Below are 16,685 nucleotides of genomic sequence, written 5' to 3' on the forward strand. Positions count from 1 at the left end.
GTCGTTGTCACTGTGATTGAATTTGATGCGACTGTCATGCAAGTTGGAGGTTTAGCGCTATAAAACTAGGTTAAATCCACCATTTAAAAAAAACAGCAGGTACATTATACATAAATTTAAAAACTTATCATAAATAATAAAAGTATACAGCATAATTGTGGTATTATTTACAATATTCAACGTCTATAAAATAACAGGTTTTGGTACACAATTTTATAATAATTATTTGATTAGCTAATAAAGTTACCCTTTTCTTAAAGTCTGTACAGTTTGCAAAATGATCATCACTTATAAGAGATTCATTAAAAACTATTTGTCTCACAACATTTTAAGCCGGTCAATACACAAAAGTATGCTTTTTATCTTCACAAGTGTTAAAAAAATACGATAGGTCAAGCCCAAAATTGCCATAACTATTAAAATGAAAATAAAACAAATTTATCAGACATGTCGTCAAAACATACTGTTCAAATATTTGAGACTATAACTCAGAAATATTCAAGGCTTAACTGCAAAGCAATTATATCAAGGAAAATTTGTCAAGAAATGAAAGCTCTACAGTACGTATCAACTGGGGATTATGATTGTTGGTTTCATACCAAATTTTCAAATTATACAAACTAAATGTGACAAATAGATCCTATTTAAAACAACATTTATAAAAAAAAAACTAAATGAAACATATTGGTCTAGACTATGGATTTGAGTTCTATTATATGTATTATGGATCTCGTTGAACAAGCAGTCCAAGTACATCATCTAAAGCGATCACTATAGAGTTTACCATATCGACACTGTGAATGCGAGATCAAAACACTACGCGTTCGTTATTTTAATTGAATTGTATGGCATATTTTCGTGACGAAGTTCTATTGTTATATATGGCCATTCCATCTTCTTCCACCCCAAAAAAAAACAAGCTGACCCCATGATAAAACAAAGAGTAATAAAACTGCTTGAAACTCAATCGATCAAATAATAAGTCCGATTACATTAGCAAGTAAGTATTCCACTGCCCATGACAATTAAAATAACAAAATGGTTGCAATCAAAATAGCAAGTGCCAGAATAGATGAAATATAAAAATGTTTCTTCTCGCTACCTGTGTTGGTACCTGCAAAAAGTAAAAATACAATTTAAAAAAAAAAGTATTAATCTATTTTTTTTTTTAAAGATTTTGCTTAATAATCATTTATTCATGTTCTTTATCTTTATTCATTTAAAGTTTTCACATTATTTTTTTACATTCTTCTAATAGGTAGAGGTAGTGGTGTTAACCATATATGGATCCTTAAAAATCTAAAGAACTTCTGGATGTTTTTAAATCTCGGTCTTTTTCTGAAATTAGTTCTATCATAACTTTTTTCAACCCTGTATACCACCATTTCTCATGTGAAATTATAATTTTGAAAATACTTTGAACGACAAATTTATTTTATATTTCTTCATGTGTGACGTTTACAATCTGGCGTAAAATACGCCACTCAACACAAGAGTTGAATTGAACCTTGCCATTCAGTCACAGTACTTCAAATATTTCAATCCTTTATAAGTTGATTTAAAATACATATAAAAGTAATTAGCAATGAATGTGGTTGTTAAATTTGATAGATGCTTTTTGTGCTTCTTTGTTAGATATTTGTTTGTTTTTGTTCTAATTGAGATTGTGACACAGTGATGACGGCTGAATCCCTATTTTGACAATTTTACATATTATGTCTGTTTTGTTCACGCATCGTTGTAAATATGATGGAATTTGATGCGATTGACATACAAGTGAGAGGTTTAGCGTTAAATCTCCAATTTTGCTACATTTGAAAATGCCTGTACCAAGCCAGGAATATGACAGTTGCTGTCCATTCATTTGATTAGGGACTTTCCGTTTTGAATTTTCCTCGGAGTTCAGTATTTTTTTTTATTGTTTTCGGAAACATAAGTTTGAAGGTATAGAATACGACTGCAAGAGTTGAATGGGCTCATGCAAGACGACTTTGGAGGTTGCACACCTGACATCATATCCCGATTACAGATGGATTCCTATTTGCTCTCCGTTTTAGTGATGGACGCATGAGAGTATACAGTAGGACAGGTGAAATTTTTTTCGGACTCTTGTGTCATGGAAACGGATCGTTTCGGAAACATAAGTTTGAAGGTATAGAGTGGAATACGACACAACGGACGCACACAGTTACAAATCGTTGATGGTTACTTGAATGCTTTGAGATGATGTATGAATGACATGCTTCAAACTTGTGTTCTGTCTTTTATTCGACAACGCGGTTTTAACAAAGTTTTCCAACAAGATAAAGATATGTGTCACGTGGCAAGAATTTGTATGGACTATCTTGGAGAAATCCATATTCGAGTTATAACTTGCCCATCATTAGCACAATATCTCTCATCTTTAGAACATTTATTGGATCAACTTGGCAGACGGAAACGCTACAAAATTTACGTTTGGCTCTCACATATCCCAAAGCCAATATTATGTTTATTGTTATTACTATTTGTTATTGTTTTCTAGTAAACGGTAAAATAGTATCTTTTATTAAAGTGTTGTATCGTTTACTTTGTTGACTAGTTTATATATCGCTCTTTATCGCGTTAAATCATGGATGATTTGAAATTGGTACAAAAATGTACATGTAGTTGATTTAAAATGGAGAGACAGTTTTTTATTGTTATTAACCAATCAATTCAGTTGATGTCATTTAATGTGCGTGTCTCTGGTGAACCTACTTGACCCCAATGACAAAGAAGTTCGATGTCATCACGATCGTGACATGTAGATTAGATGACATCGATTTTATTGGCCAATGACTGTTTGAATACATGACGTCAGCCGTTTAATTCGAAACAGATTTGGTATTCATTGTCTAAAGCTGTTTTGTGTAGAACTGTCCAAATCGGTTCTAGTCGTAGAACTGTCAGCAGAACTGACCAAATTAGTTTTAACCGTAGAACTGTCAGCAGAACTGTCTAAAACAGTTCTAGTCAAGTTCTAAGACAAACAAGCTATTAGTGTTCTCAATCGGAATGAATCATATTTTTCATGTTGGGACTATTTCTAGTTTACTATACGGTATGGGTTTTTCCCATTTTAGCAGGCCGTTTGGTTGCCTAAAATTTGCTTTCATTCACTTCAGTTGAACTTTGGTGGATTTAACAGGTACACACATATTGTTTTGCTTTATTTGTTCTTGTATTAATAAAGTCTCCTGTTACTTTGCTTCCATATTGAACAAGCAGAAAGGTAACTTTTCTTTTTGCTAAACAGTTGATTTTGGGGTCCTCTGCGAAAGTTTAGGACCACGACTCAATCATATCAATTTCTATGAAAGAAGGGACAACTATTCGCATTTAAACAATTAAATATTGTGGTGCCGGAGACATTACAGAATAAAAGCAAATATGTGTAAATTGTCGGAAATATAAAATGCAATTTGTATTCCATAAGAAACAAGAGAAAGCCTCGACCAGCCTAGCATTTCGTCCCTTTTTTAAAGCTGGTACAAAAACATATTATACTTTCCTACAATTAACATATATTTTCAATTTCATATGCATTTTTTCCTGCGTTTTCGGAAGCAGCTACATGTAGGTTTACTAATCACTCGACTCCATACGTCCATCTGTCCGAAAAATTAAAGAAAATGTATTGGCTACTATGAAAAGAAATGATTTTAATATTCGGTCTGTAAATTTATAAAATGAGTAAAAGCGAGTAAGCAGATTCCACATCTACCGTGTAGTTACTTCCTGTTTGCAAATAGCATGAAATTTTACAAAACTCATGGAGCAAAAAATATCCGTCAACATTTAATTTGCTCCTATTAAAGTGAATGATTTTAAGGTTTGGTCTAAGAATGATCAGTTCTGATCCGGTATACATGTTACATCAATTAATGGCACCCATCAGGTCCAGATCCGTTTTTGGTCTTGTTTAAATTAATATTTGCAGAGCCAACCGATTGGATTTAATATCGTTCATTTTTTCTTACCCTGAATATGAATAAAATATTTGCTACTGTATATTATTTAAACACAAGTTTAAACAATGACCTGTTCAAGCAGACATGAATTTTAAAGATGAAATAGAGAATTGTCACACATATGATAATTTAAACGAAAATGTTGCTTCACAAATTGTATAGTTTAATTATGTATATAATATATGCATATATATAAAATTTTACAACTTGCAATTTCAAGTTTTTAATGTTTTATTGCCTTATTTCAGGATAAAAACCCTATAGCAAAGGGATTAGGATTCAACTCCAGGTTTGCAGAAATAACAGACAATGAAATGAATGTGCTTACCCCAGGAGTAGATTATCTTAGCTGTATTTGGCACAACTTTTTGGAATTTTGGGTCCTCAATGCTCTTCAACTTTGTATTTGTTTGGCTTTTTAACTATATTGATCTGAGCGTCAATGATGAGTCTTATGTAGACGAAACGTGCGTCTTGCGTATAAAATTAAAATCCTGGTACTTTTGATAACTATTTACACCACTGGGTCGATGCCACTGCTGGTGAACGTTTCGTCCCCGAGGGTATCACCAGCCCAGTAGTCAACACTTCGGTGTTGACATGAATATCAATTATATGGTCATTTTTTATTTTTCTGTTTACAAAACTTTGAATTTTTCGAAAAACTAAGGATTTTCTTACCCCAGGAGTAGATTATCTTAGCTGTATTTGGCACAACTTTTTGGAATTTTGGGTCCTCAATGCTCTTCAACTTTGTATTTGTTTGCCTTTTTACTATTTTGATCTGAGCGTCACTGATGAGTCTTATGTAGACGAAACGCGCGTCTGGCGTATAAAATTATAATCCTGGTACTTTTGATAACTATTTACACCACTGGGTCGATGCCACTGCTGGTGGACGTTTCGTCCCCGAGGGTATCACCAGCCCAGTAGTCAACACTTCGGTGTTGAAATGAATATCAATTATATGGTAATTTTTTAATTTTCTGTTTACAAAACTTTGAATTTTTCGAAAAACTAAGGATTTTCTTACCCCAGGAGTAGATTATCTTAGCTGTATTTGGCACAACTTTTTGGAATTTTGGGTCCTCAATGCTCTTCAACTTTGTATTTGTTTGGCTTTTTAACTATTTTGATCTGAGCGTCACTGATGAGTCTTATGTAGACGAAACGCGCGTCTGGCGTATAAAATTATAATCCTGGTACTTTTGATAACTATTTACACCACTGGGTCGATGCCACTGCTGGTGGACGTTTCGTCCCGAGGGTATCACCAGCCCAGTAGTCAACACTTCGGTGTTGACATGAATATCAATTATATGGTCATTTTTTAATTTTCTGTTTACAAAACTTTGAATTTTTCGAAAAACTAAGGATTTTCTTACCCCAGGAGTAGATTATCTTAACTGTATTTGGCACAATTTTTTGGAATTTTGGGTCCTCAATGCTCTTCAACTTTGTATTTGTTTGGCTTTTTAACTATTTTGATCTGAGCGTCACAGATGAGTCTTATGTAGACGAAACGCGCGTCTGGCGTATAAAATTATAATCCTGGTACTTTTGATAACTACTTATAATTTTTTTTTAACAAAAACAAGTTGAAACTACAGAATGGACAGTTAGTGTCTATGAAGACTTAAAGACATCGATATTCCATACCAGAGTCAAAACATTTGACTGTTCAGAGAAGATAATCTTTTAAATCCTACATTAATAGGAGAATGCTGATATATAAAGAAAAATGCATTTCCTATCGAAGCTGTGAAATTTTTAATAATGTAATTTTTAACGTTATATTGTTAATATTCATTTTTGGGGTGTTTTTTCTGTATCAGAATATGACAGAACTTTTGGATACATATTATTAAATAAATATATTTTTTACTTTTAAAAAATTGCTTGATAGACAATAAAAGTAAAATGTCGATGGTTTATATACATTTACTCAAAATACAGAATTCGTGCTTTTTCAATAAGATAAAGATTAAAAAGACAATAATGTAGGTAAACAAACTGTGTTCTCATTGAGCCTCAGTGAGATTCAGTATAACAGGTATTCATGTGTGCACTTGATATTTCTTACAAAATGATATGGAGAATGACAAGTGTCTTCAATATGCTAGCACTGGACTCAACTTATGTAAATTACATAACTGTACACGAAAAATCTTTATGCACAACAATTTACGTATACTTACATACAGAATTATTTAGATATGTCGGAATCTGTTTCGACTCTGACGAGTAAAATCCATATGAACATTTGTAGAAAACATCAACGTCGCTGTGATTCAAGTTTTTAATTATCAGGTTGAATCCATTAGGTTTAATATCTTCTGTGAACTTATCAGGGTATGATGATACACCATTAAGCATAAACGTCGTTTGCTTGTTATCGCCGGAATCTTTTGTTCGAGACCATCTCCGGTTCTTGCGGGAACAACATTCTTCAAATCCTGATGCATTACAGAAAAGTTTTACATCACATCCAAGGCCAACTGGGGTTACAACTTTCCATAAAACTTGAATCAAACATAGTTACAGATTTAGTAATGCACAAAATAAACTAGCTGCGAGTTTTAAAAAAATCTAAATACGACTTCTTTTTGTGTCAATCATTTATGAAAGTGAAATAGTAAAATGACGACTCGCTTTTAGCAGCCGGTATGGTTCAATTTTGTCAAAATAATCTAAGAAACAGGGATGATAAATTATTCTGTAATTTGCAAGTGAATGATGATCAATGATTCGTCCTCATTGAATCTGTATTCATGTGACCTTCAATATAATTCTAAGCTTGAGAAGGATTACGAATTATGCTAATGTTTAAATTAAGATCTAACATGATGTAATATGTTTCATTCTGCCTTCTGCTATCTATGTATATTTTTTGTAGATTATATGTTGTATGCCTATAGTTTTTTGGTAAATAAAGATATATGTTGTCACATCGTGTTATATGTGACATTCGAGAAAGCGGACGGGATTGTGCCATTTGTGGTTACGACAATTCGAACATATCTGCTGTATTCTGTGGAACAGATATTCCAATGAGGTCAACTAGTTCGTGATAGAGTTTGTAAATATTTTGAAGGGATGATTTAAACTTCATTACTTTGAATTTTTGATTTAACAGATTCCTTGAATTAAACCAGCTACCCGTTATCTAGAAAATCATGATATGAAATGCAAACTCTGGATTATCGTAATGAAGTTCACAATTTGGAAGCTGAAATCATCTCTTTTGACGAGCAATTTTGTTCTGAAACGACCCTCATTGTCAATCTGTAGATGCAAGTCAAGATATGAGGTGGAGTATTTGCAGTATCCTTTAATTCATGTTCAATGGTATAGATGTGTTCAACATAGTCACCAAACTGAATTATTAAGTGAAAGGACATAAGGTACATAGCAGAACACGAAGTTAAAGGAGAATGCCATGTTTTATTCTTCACAGAAGTTATGTTACAAGTTCGGCATTCTATAATATAGCGAAACACGAAGATAAAGCAAGACATCACTTTTAATTTGTATTACTATAAAATTGAAATATTTTGGAACAACACCATTTTGAGGTAAAAAAAATATATGCATACGAAATGTACGTTGTTCCATAATATGTAAGTATTATAAGTGTAAAAGAAAATATGGATAAAAACTGATATGACAGTTGTTTATAGTTCCGTTTTATAGACAAAAGTGTGTAGGCATTTAAACAAACATAATAAATTTTACATATTGGATATAGAGTTGTCTGATTTGCACTCATACGACATATTCTTATCTCAAAATGATATGTTACTGTTACAATAATTTGTATTTTATCAAAACTGTGTAAACATGGTAAACATACATCTCAGGAATACAACCCAACTCACTAAAAGAATCATAAATCAAGCTTAATAAGCACAAAAAGAAAACCGAGTTTAATTTTCTCGTTTTCCTTATTTTTCTAAAACATTATGTTCATTATGTTTAGATGCACTCACACTTTTTCACTGACACGAACTACATATTTATTTTCTCAGTGTTTCGTATGCATGGACTAAACATATTTGTTCTTTCTCGAAATGTACCATGTGTTATCGTAAACTAAATTGGTAACAAATGGTAACAAATGGCAATTTTAACAAAGACAAAAATAGAGCTGATGAATAATAAAGACCCGAATTTCGATATCCAAAATTACTTAAAACTGACCATTAATATAAAAATCTTTTGTCGAAGTTTGGCTGTACTTGGAGAAACCTTACTAAGCGCTCATTACAAGGAGAATAGCACTTCTTAATTAGGAAGAAAATGTCACTGCAGATTTTGTTGGTAGAAAAGTTCATATTTTCATTTGTGAATAAAAATATATATCGATCTTCATCAGACAAATTATGCAAAAAAAAATTGAAATTGCACCATAGAGGACAAAAGGGGAACAAAAGAGAACCGCCCTAACTTTAAACATCGTGCACCTTTATTAGCGTATACACGAACAAGTAGACGTTCTCGCTTGACACAATATTTCATAAACAGTTAACAATATACCCAATTGAAGCAGAGTAAAAAATATGCATATTTTGAAATAATCCCTACACTAATTGATTTTATTTAAACCCTAATTGATTTTTAACTGTGATATCCTTTGTGAGATGGTGGGTATCAATTTAGTTCTATAATTTTCCTATTTCTTTCAATTCGATCCCGAAAAAAGCGCCGTCCGTCGACCAGAGTAAATAGCAAGCTAATAGGGTAAAAAACTTATACATGTATTTTTTTTTGTATTCATCGCGTAATTATAAATTAAAAGTGTAACTATCTTCATTAAAGCCAAAATATTTTTCAAATATAATTGCATAGAATGGTAATGAAAACGCTAGTTTATCGAAATGGATACAACACCAACTTCCAAAGCTTATAAACGAACCAAAAATGTAAATATGGACTTTACCTGCCTGACTAATGCATAGTGTGATATATAATGTTGAGATGTAAAAACTCAAGATCCATCTTATCTTCATTGTTAGAAGAATTACTGTAGAGACTTTGCCATATTATATGTCCATCAACTTGATTTACATCACTTTTTAATCTGGAAAATCAAATGTAAATATTTCAAAGTTTACATGTCTAAAAAAACATTTTACTTTGTTTAAAGTTAAAATTCAAATAATAATTTGTACAAAATTTTTTGTGCAACTTTTCTTGCACACATTACATGTTTAGTTACTGAATACAATGCTCACTATATATACATGCATGTATATTTCAAAGAATCTGATAGTGAACCTGTTATGCATATGGCAACATACTTAAGTTTACACTGTGTATATTCAACTTCAAATTATTTATTTCCATAATCACAGGGTCCTTTGGTGCTTCATGAAATTTGGCAAGATCATTCACACTTTCATACAAAACCTTTCTCTTTGCGCTCACTCTAACTTTGTTAATGAGAGGCAGTACAGTGGAACATATATAAAACATACAAGTCGAGTAAGTACATGAAGAGCGATAACTCTGATGGTTATATCTTAAATTTTCTTTTTTACCAATTATGTAAATCGTTTTAAATTATTTTAGTACACTAAGCTTTCAAAATTCACACAATAAAGATAAATATGTGTTGTCTTCATTTTTTGTTATCTATATAAACTAGTTATTTGTCCTTATATATCTTACATTGGGGAATTGGTTATCAACATGGGATAATAAAGTTTGTTTTTGCTTTGGTTATAGTTAGGACATTGATGTAAAACATGAACGTCGTCCTCTACTTAGTTTATATCACAGAACTGACAAAGCCATTCACATCTGGGTAATGGTTCTTATTTTCCACGAGAGTTGTATTTTTCTTTTATGTCTTTCAGCTTCTATCCTTAGAAAAGATTACTAATTTTGAATAAGGAATGCATTGACCGGACCGGTAATCGTTATTTCTTATTATACCCCACGCAACGAAGTTGCGGAGGGTATAATGTTTTTGACCCGTCCGTCCGTCCGTCAGTCCGTCCGTCCGTCAGTCCGTCCGTCAGTCAGTCGTACCGTCCGTCCGTCCGTAAGTCCTGTTTCTTGTCATCGCAACTCCTCTCAAACCAAAAAACAGAATTTCGCGAAACCTTTTCAGATAATAAGGACATACTATGTAGTTGTGCATATCGATGGGAAATTGCGATTCAATTTTTTTTCTAGGAGTTACGCCCCTTTGAACTTATTTACTTCAATGTACTACTGCAACAGTTTGTCATCGCAACTCCTCTGAAACTACACAACAGAATTTCATGAAATCTTTTCAGATAATAAGGACATACTATGTAGTTGTGCATATCGACGGGAAATTACGATTCAATTTTATTTCTAGGAGTTACGCCCCTTTGAACTTATTTGCTTCAATGTACTTCTGCAACAGTTTGTCATCTCAACTCCTCTGAAAACACACAACAGAATTTCATGGAATTTTGTAGATAATAAGGACATATATACTATGTAGATGTGTATATTGACAGGAATTTATTATTCAATATTTTTTCTTATACAATTTTTTTTCTTGTACTTATTTAATTTCTCCAATGACAATGTGGGGACGTGGGGTATGTGAGCGTGCTCACTATAAGGTTCTTTAATTTCAAATAGTTTTCAAACTGGGATGTAGACTTAAATTTAAAGTAAGAGTCTAATTTGCTTGGGTTATCCGATGGAGAATCTATTATGCTTTTCTTGAATTTCAAAAAAAATCATCTTTGAACTGTTTTTTTTTTATTTTGACTTTAAATTAGGTTTTTCTAAAAATTTCAATGTGATTTGTTTTTGGCTGAATAATTTAAAATTACAGTATCATGAGTTGCCTGTATGAATTATATTCTTGTATTCATTATAATATGCATTTATTAATAGGTCACCTGTTAGCGTTGTAGTCTAAATAAGTACATAAACATATGTATTTTAAGGTCAGCATATAGAAGAACCTTCCAAGTTCTCAGAAATATGCCATAGTATAGCTCTGCTTTGAAACACCTAATAAATATTTACTAAATCTAATATCTAATTCGTTATGTTTCAATTCTCTGACAATTTAATACAGCGGACGTTTTACCTTTTTACGCCCAATCTTTACACCCATACATGATTGTACGTTTTAAAGATTGGTCAAATTTACGATTGCCTGATAGGGAAGATTATTTCAGATCTCTATACAATTTCAAGTTAGCTTTAAGGTGGCTCGGGCCTTTTCGAAGTTTCAATCAGAAGTGCCGTATTTTTTGTTATTTGAATCTTTACAGTGAGTGAATCAAATTGGTTGAAAAAAATAGGGGGTTCCGGACCATTCAAGCTCAAAATATTACCTTTAAAGAGGTATGTAAAAAGGACCTTTTTTCAATGAAATGATAGGGAAAATAGAGGTGTTGACGTATTTTTATCGAAATATAAAAAAAAAAATCTATTTCACTTGGTCCAAAACTGTAATATTAAAAACTGAAATATTGTTTCAAAGAATGACATAGGTCACCGATAAGGAACAAAAATATTTGGCCTTAAACCCAAAATTTTGGCGGGAAAATGGTGAAATTGGGTGAAATATCAATTTGAGTCTTTCACAGATACACATAATAACCATTAAAATACCATAATTTAACATTTATAATCAAACAAAATTAAAATTAAAAAAATCGTAGTGAATTTACAACACAAACTTTTCGTTTGCATGCGTGAACTTATGCGCAGTTGAACAGTCCCGAGCCACCTTTTTCATAAAAATCTTGTTTGGCTTGATAAAATTTCCCAGTATTACTCAGTGTTATTTCCAAATATTGATTAAATTGAAAACATTCTATAACATTATTGGAACTGAGGACAGGGGACCCTTTAATATTTACCTGAATTTGTGTATATATATTGAGTTACTTAGTTATTGTCTTTATTTGTTTTTGTTGTTTGTTATATGTCACAAACTGTATAGTTTATATGGCAATAAAACTTTGAATTGAATTGAATTGAATTATTATCAATTTAAAATCTTCATGTAGTAACCTACTAGTTTTGTGAATTGAAAGATATCACTTTAAATTTACAATTTTGCATTCATCTGTAGGCCCCATTATTCACAATATAATAAATAGTTTGTAGTTTGGTTTGGCATTCTTTTACACTTTATATGACCTAAACACCTGTGTAATAACGAAATTTATTTTTGTTAACTAACTTTATATGTTTCTCTTTTTTTATAATTTGTAAAAACAAGTCACAACATTTCTATTTCAAACTTTAATACAAGTATATCGTGTCATGTGGTGTTAAAATGACATAAATGTGACACAAGTGTCAAACATATTGAATGTTTCCGGTGTATTTCAGTGATGAAATAAAATAACATTTCGTCATTAATTTTCTAAAATTTGATATACTTAATAACGACGGATTTAAGACTCTAATCTCCCGCACTCGGCGTTTGCAGTTTCTCTTCGTATATCTATATATTACTTAAATAACTACGTCTAATGTGTTAGCCGACATTACGTGAACACCAAGAATTAAAAAAAAAATATATATATAGATATATTATAGGACATTGTTGCTGGTCGAAAAATTCTACTATTCCAAGTATTTTTGATTTCCACATGATAAATATCATCAATAATCCACACGATCCAGATTGAAACCGATACCAAAAACCAATAGAATGTCTGTCATAACTTTGATAACTATATATGTCTGTATTTCCTTCCTGTAACAATACGACCATCATGGTAATGGGGTAAAGAGGAGATAAAGTAAATGGAACTCCTTAATTCTTTGGCTAAAACTGTACCACGTTTACTATGAAGTTTTGGAAAAAAACACATACATTCTAGAATGGATAGTTCCTATGCAGTACTTTTTTATAAAGGTCAAAATATTGGGCCTTTCGGCATATTTTCAACGTGTATATGACCCAAACTTCTAAGAGTTTAAACTAAAACTAAACTTTGAACAAATCCTACATTGACTTTAGGATTACCACATATTTCAATATGACCAATATGCATATGTAAATTTACTGGTAACATTCCAAAGTTATGTCTCTATAAAATGAAATATAGAGAACGAGTACGTTAACAAAATTACTTATCTATGAATATAATATATCTCCGAAAAAAGGCGTGGTTTGGGAAACAGTTGTATTAACAAAGTGCAACCTATAATCAGAATGATTTTTTTATCAGATGACAATACCAATATTAAACATCTATGCTAAAAATATGGCGTTGGTACTTTGATTCAGTCACGGTTGTGTTCTAATAAGTTTAAAAAAAAATGAAAAACAACACGTTTAAATGTTCCCTTGGTAGCCACCTCTTCTTTTCAAAACAATTGAGCTACATTCGAATAAAAGAGTTATGGGGTATAATATAATCCCGAGACAGAAACACAATAATATTCATACATGTTATATATTTTTTTTGCATATGTCCATCAAAGGTTTTAGAGAAGATTGTAACATCATCGATATACACAAGGCAAGAATTCCACAATAATTCAAAAAGTAATGCATCCCTAAGTCGTTGAAATATTGGAGCACTATTACTTAATTCAAACGGCAAAGTTGAAATCAAAGTGACCACTAAAGTAAGAAAAGGATGTTTTTTTTTCTTTATCGGATTCCTTAAAAGGTACCCGATGATATCATTGGCACATATCAAGAATAGTACAATATTTCGATTTGTTTAGCGCAAATAGCATTTTCGTCGATTCTTGGAATCGGATTTACGTCTTTTTTCGTAACTTTATTTATTCGACGATAATCAATTCTATTATCTATCGGACCCTTTTCACTGAATAGGATTCTCAACGGTCGTTGATAGATTGGTTTGCTATCACCAATTTATATCGAATGTTCAATCAATGTCGTATTTACAAGTTGATTATCAGAAAATACGAATATAGACTTGTACTTTTGTAAAAGAATTTCTAATGTCTCATATTCACTTTTCTCTAATCCTTTACCTATAGAGTGAGTGTATTTGTATTTTCACCAATACTTTCTACTATATCTATTCAATTCATAGAAGCATACTTTCGATATCTCTTTCGGATAACTACATATTCCCTAAACATTCAAAATTGATAGATCCCTCATTATTAAACACAAAACAATTGATTCCTTAATCCAAATTGTATGAAAAATCACACAAAATATATAATCCTGTTATACACTGATAGGAAAGAATGCTAGCTACATAAACATTATACATAAAATGACACTTATTTCCCAACGTGAATATTCCCAATTAGCTTTTCCAATGATATCTATTCTATCATCTGATGCCGTATTGAAACATAAATTATTTACTTCCGATACACACCTCCTAACAAAGCAATCGATTCACAATACTAACTTTCGATCCTGTGTCAACACTAAGACACTATCTTCTAATTTTGGCGACACAAAACAACGGTTTTTACTCACAACATATAACAATGTTCTTTACAACGTCTGAAATAACCTTTATTTTTCAGTGCAAATTTTGTACCACATTCAGAACAGACAAATTTCTAAATTTTCTATTTTCACCTTCTTTAGGAGAATTCATTTCCCTTTCTGTTGATATCTATTCTATCATCTGATGCCATATTGAAACTTAAATTATTTACTTCTGATACACGCCTCCTAACAAAGCAATCGATTCACAATACTAACTTTCGACTTTCGATTCACAATACTAACTTTCGATCCTGTGTCAACTAACACACGGTTTTTACTCACAACATATAACAATTTTCTTTACAACGTCCGAAATAACCTTTATTTTTCAGTACACATTTTGTACCACATTCAGAACAGACGAATTTCTAAATTTTCTATTTTCACCTTCTTTAGGAGAATTCATTTCCTTTTCTGTTGCTTTCTCTCCCATAAAGATAGCCGCTTTTAGTTTCCTGATACATATGTAAAATTCTTTTTATTATAACTTTTCCCCACGTGCCCAACATTCATACAGTAATTGAAGATCGGCCTACAATCTCATTCACATAGGTTTCTGATACTTCTATATTATCGTCCTCTTCCATTTCATCTCAATTTTTTAAATCAATTCCCAGGATTTCCAAACCATCTCTTCCTCTAGATTTGTTCATTTACATTGTCAACACTTTCATTGTTGTCTTCCAAATTATTATTACAAATTGATCATGTTACTGTTTGTCTGTCGCGATTTGTCAAAATGTTGTTGCATTTCTCTCTTTTTACTGACATGAGCGCTTCTTTAAATGATATTTCCGATGCGCATTCTTCGACATTTTTCCTTTACGTTGTCTTGCCTGAAAACGTTACTACTGTATTTCTTCGGACATAAATCTTTTCCTGAGGGATTCACACAATGTTGCTATATATTCTTTTCCGTCGCCCTATAAAGATTCATATAATTCCGCGGCACAGTCTCTCAAATATGCAGGACGCGTTTTTGTTTTTCTATCACGGTTCAATTCGTTTGAAGTGGGAATTCTATCGAATCTTTCAGCAAACTGTTAATGTCTTGGTTCAAATTTTCATGAAATATAGTTGGTTTTACAATGTCTTTACAATATGTACTGGTTAACATTTCTTTTAAATTGAATTTTACTGTGCGTATTGCTGTGTGTTTGTTTATTCTACATTTACAATAAATTACTAGAGGTATATAGAAGGAGGGGAGGTCACCCAAAACATGTCGCGCCTGTCCTAAGTCATTAACATTTTTGTTTAATTTTGCCAGCTGATGCACAACTTCACGTAATGAATTGTCTCACTGTGTTTTACATGAAGACTTATAGTAAGCCTTTGGCTGTTTTTCTACCCTTTTGGTCGGTGGTCTTTTTGGGACAATATAGTTCTGAAGGTAATAATTATGTGCTTTATTCTTCGGAATTTTATGAACAATAATCAATATATGATAAAAAAAAAAAAAAAAAAAAAACACACACACACACACACATATATTCGAAATGTACTTGTACTCATTTTAGCTCCTTGCATAAATCTAGGTGTAAGTATTTGTGCATCCAGTAAAATCATAGAAATCTTTTCTACAGCTTAACAATTATTTTAGTTCCATATTCATTACAGCTAAAACGCAACGAAAATGAAATATTGGCATGCTATAAGGAATTTAAAATAATTTCTACACTAATATCTTGATAGTTAATTCTAGATAACAGTACAATATAAGAACGTGCTTCCCGAGACATACATTATCAATTTGAATTTGCCAGTCTTAGTGTGTGCCAATATACACACGTATAAACGTTTGTTTTTAAATAGATGTCATTGTGCTACCTTGTATTTATATATTGAGTTGATGACCTATCGAAGCTTGTTCTTTTATTTGTTTCAACCAGCTTTTTAGCATTTTATACTATTAATGTTTTAATGCCAATCATTGAAAGTGCTGGTATCATCTTTTTCTTATTTATTCCACGGAAATGAACATGTCATTGACTAAGTTCGATTATTTCAAAGTATTATCCATTTATGAATGAAACAAACGAACAGAAATAGCTATATTAAAGAGCCACAACAGGAAAAAAAATATTATTTTTTTTATTACGAAAATGTAATTAATATATCGTTAGATGTCGTATGCAAAAAAACCGATGAAAAAAAATTGAGAAATAAAGCCATAGTAATGGTCCAAAGTTCATTATCGCACCTGTTACCGAAGATGCACGATTCTAATTGCCGAAGACTTCCGG

The 16,685-nt window shown here is 31.7% G+C and overlaps 1 long non-coding RNA gene across 1 annotated transcript; it reads right to left on the reverse strand.

Moving 5' to 3' along the window:
- Positions 1-730: 730 nt before the first annotated feature.
- Positions 731-9,073, reverse strand: LOC143082475 (uncharacterized). The gene is made up of 3 exons (XR_012980403.1): positions 8,932-9,073; positions 6,191-6,514; positions 731-1,114 (listed from the first exon to the last, which is right to left on the reverse strand). It is a non-coding gene; the product is annotated as an uncharacterized LOC143082475 (long non-coding RNA).
- Between the last annotated feature and the right edge of the window lie 7,612 nt (positions 9,074-16,685).

The sequence above is a fragment of the Mytilus galloprovincialis genome, chromosome 7, assembly GCF_965363235.1.
Source record: "Mytilus galloprovincialis chromosome 7, xbMytGall1.hap1.1, whole genome shotgun sequence".
Lineage (NCBI taxonomy): Eukaryota > Metazoa > Mollusca > Bivalvia > Mytilida > Mytilidae > Mytilus > Mytilus galloprovincialis.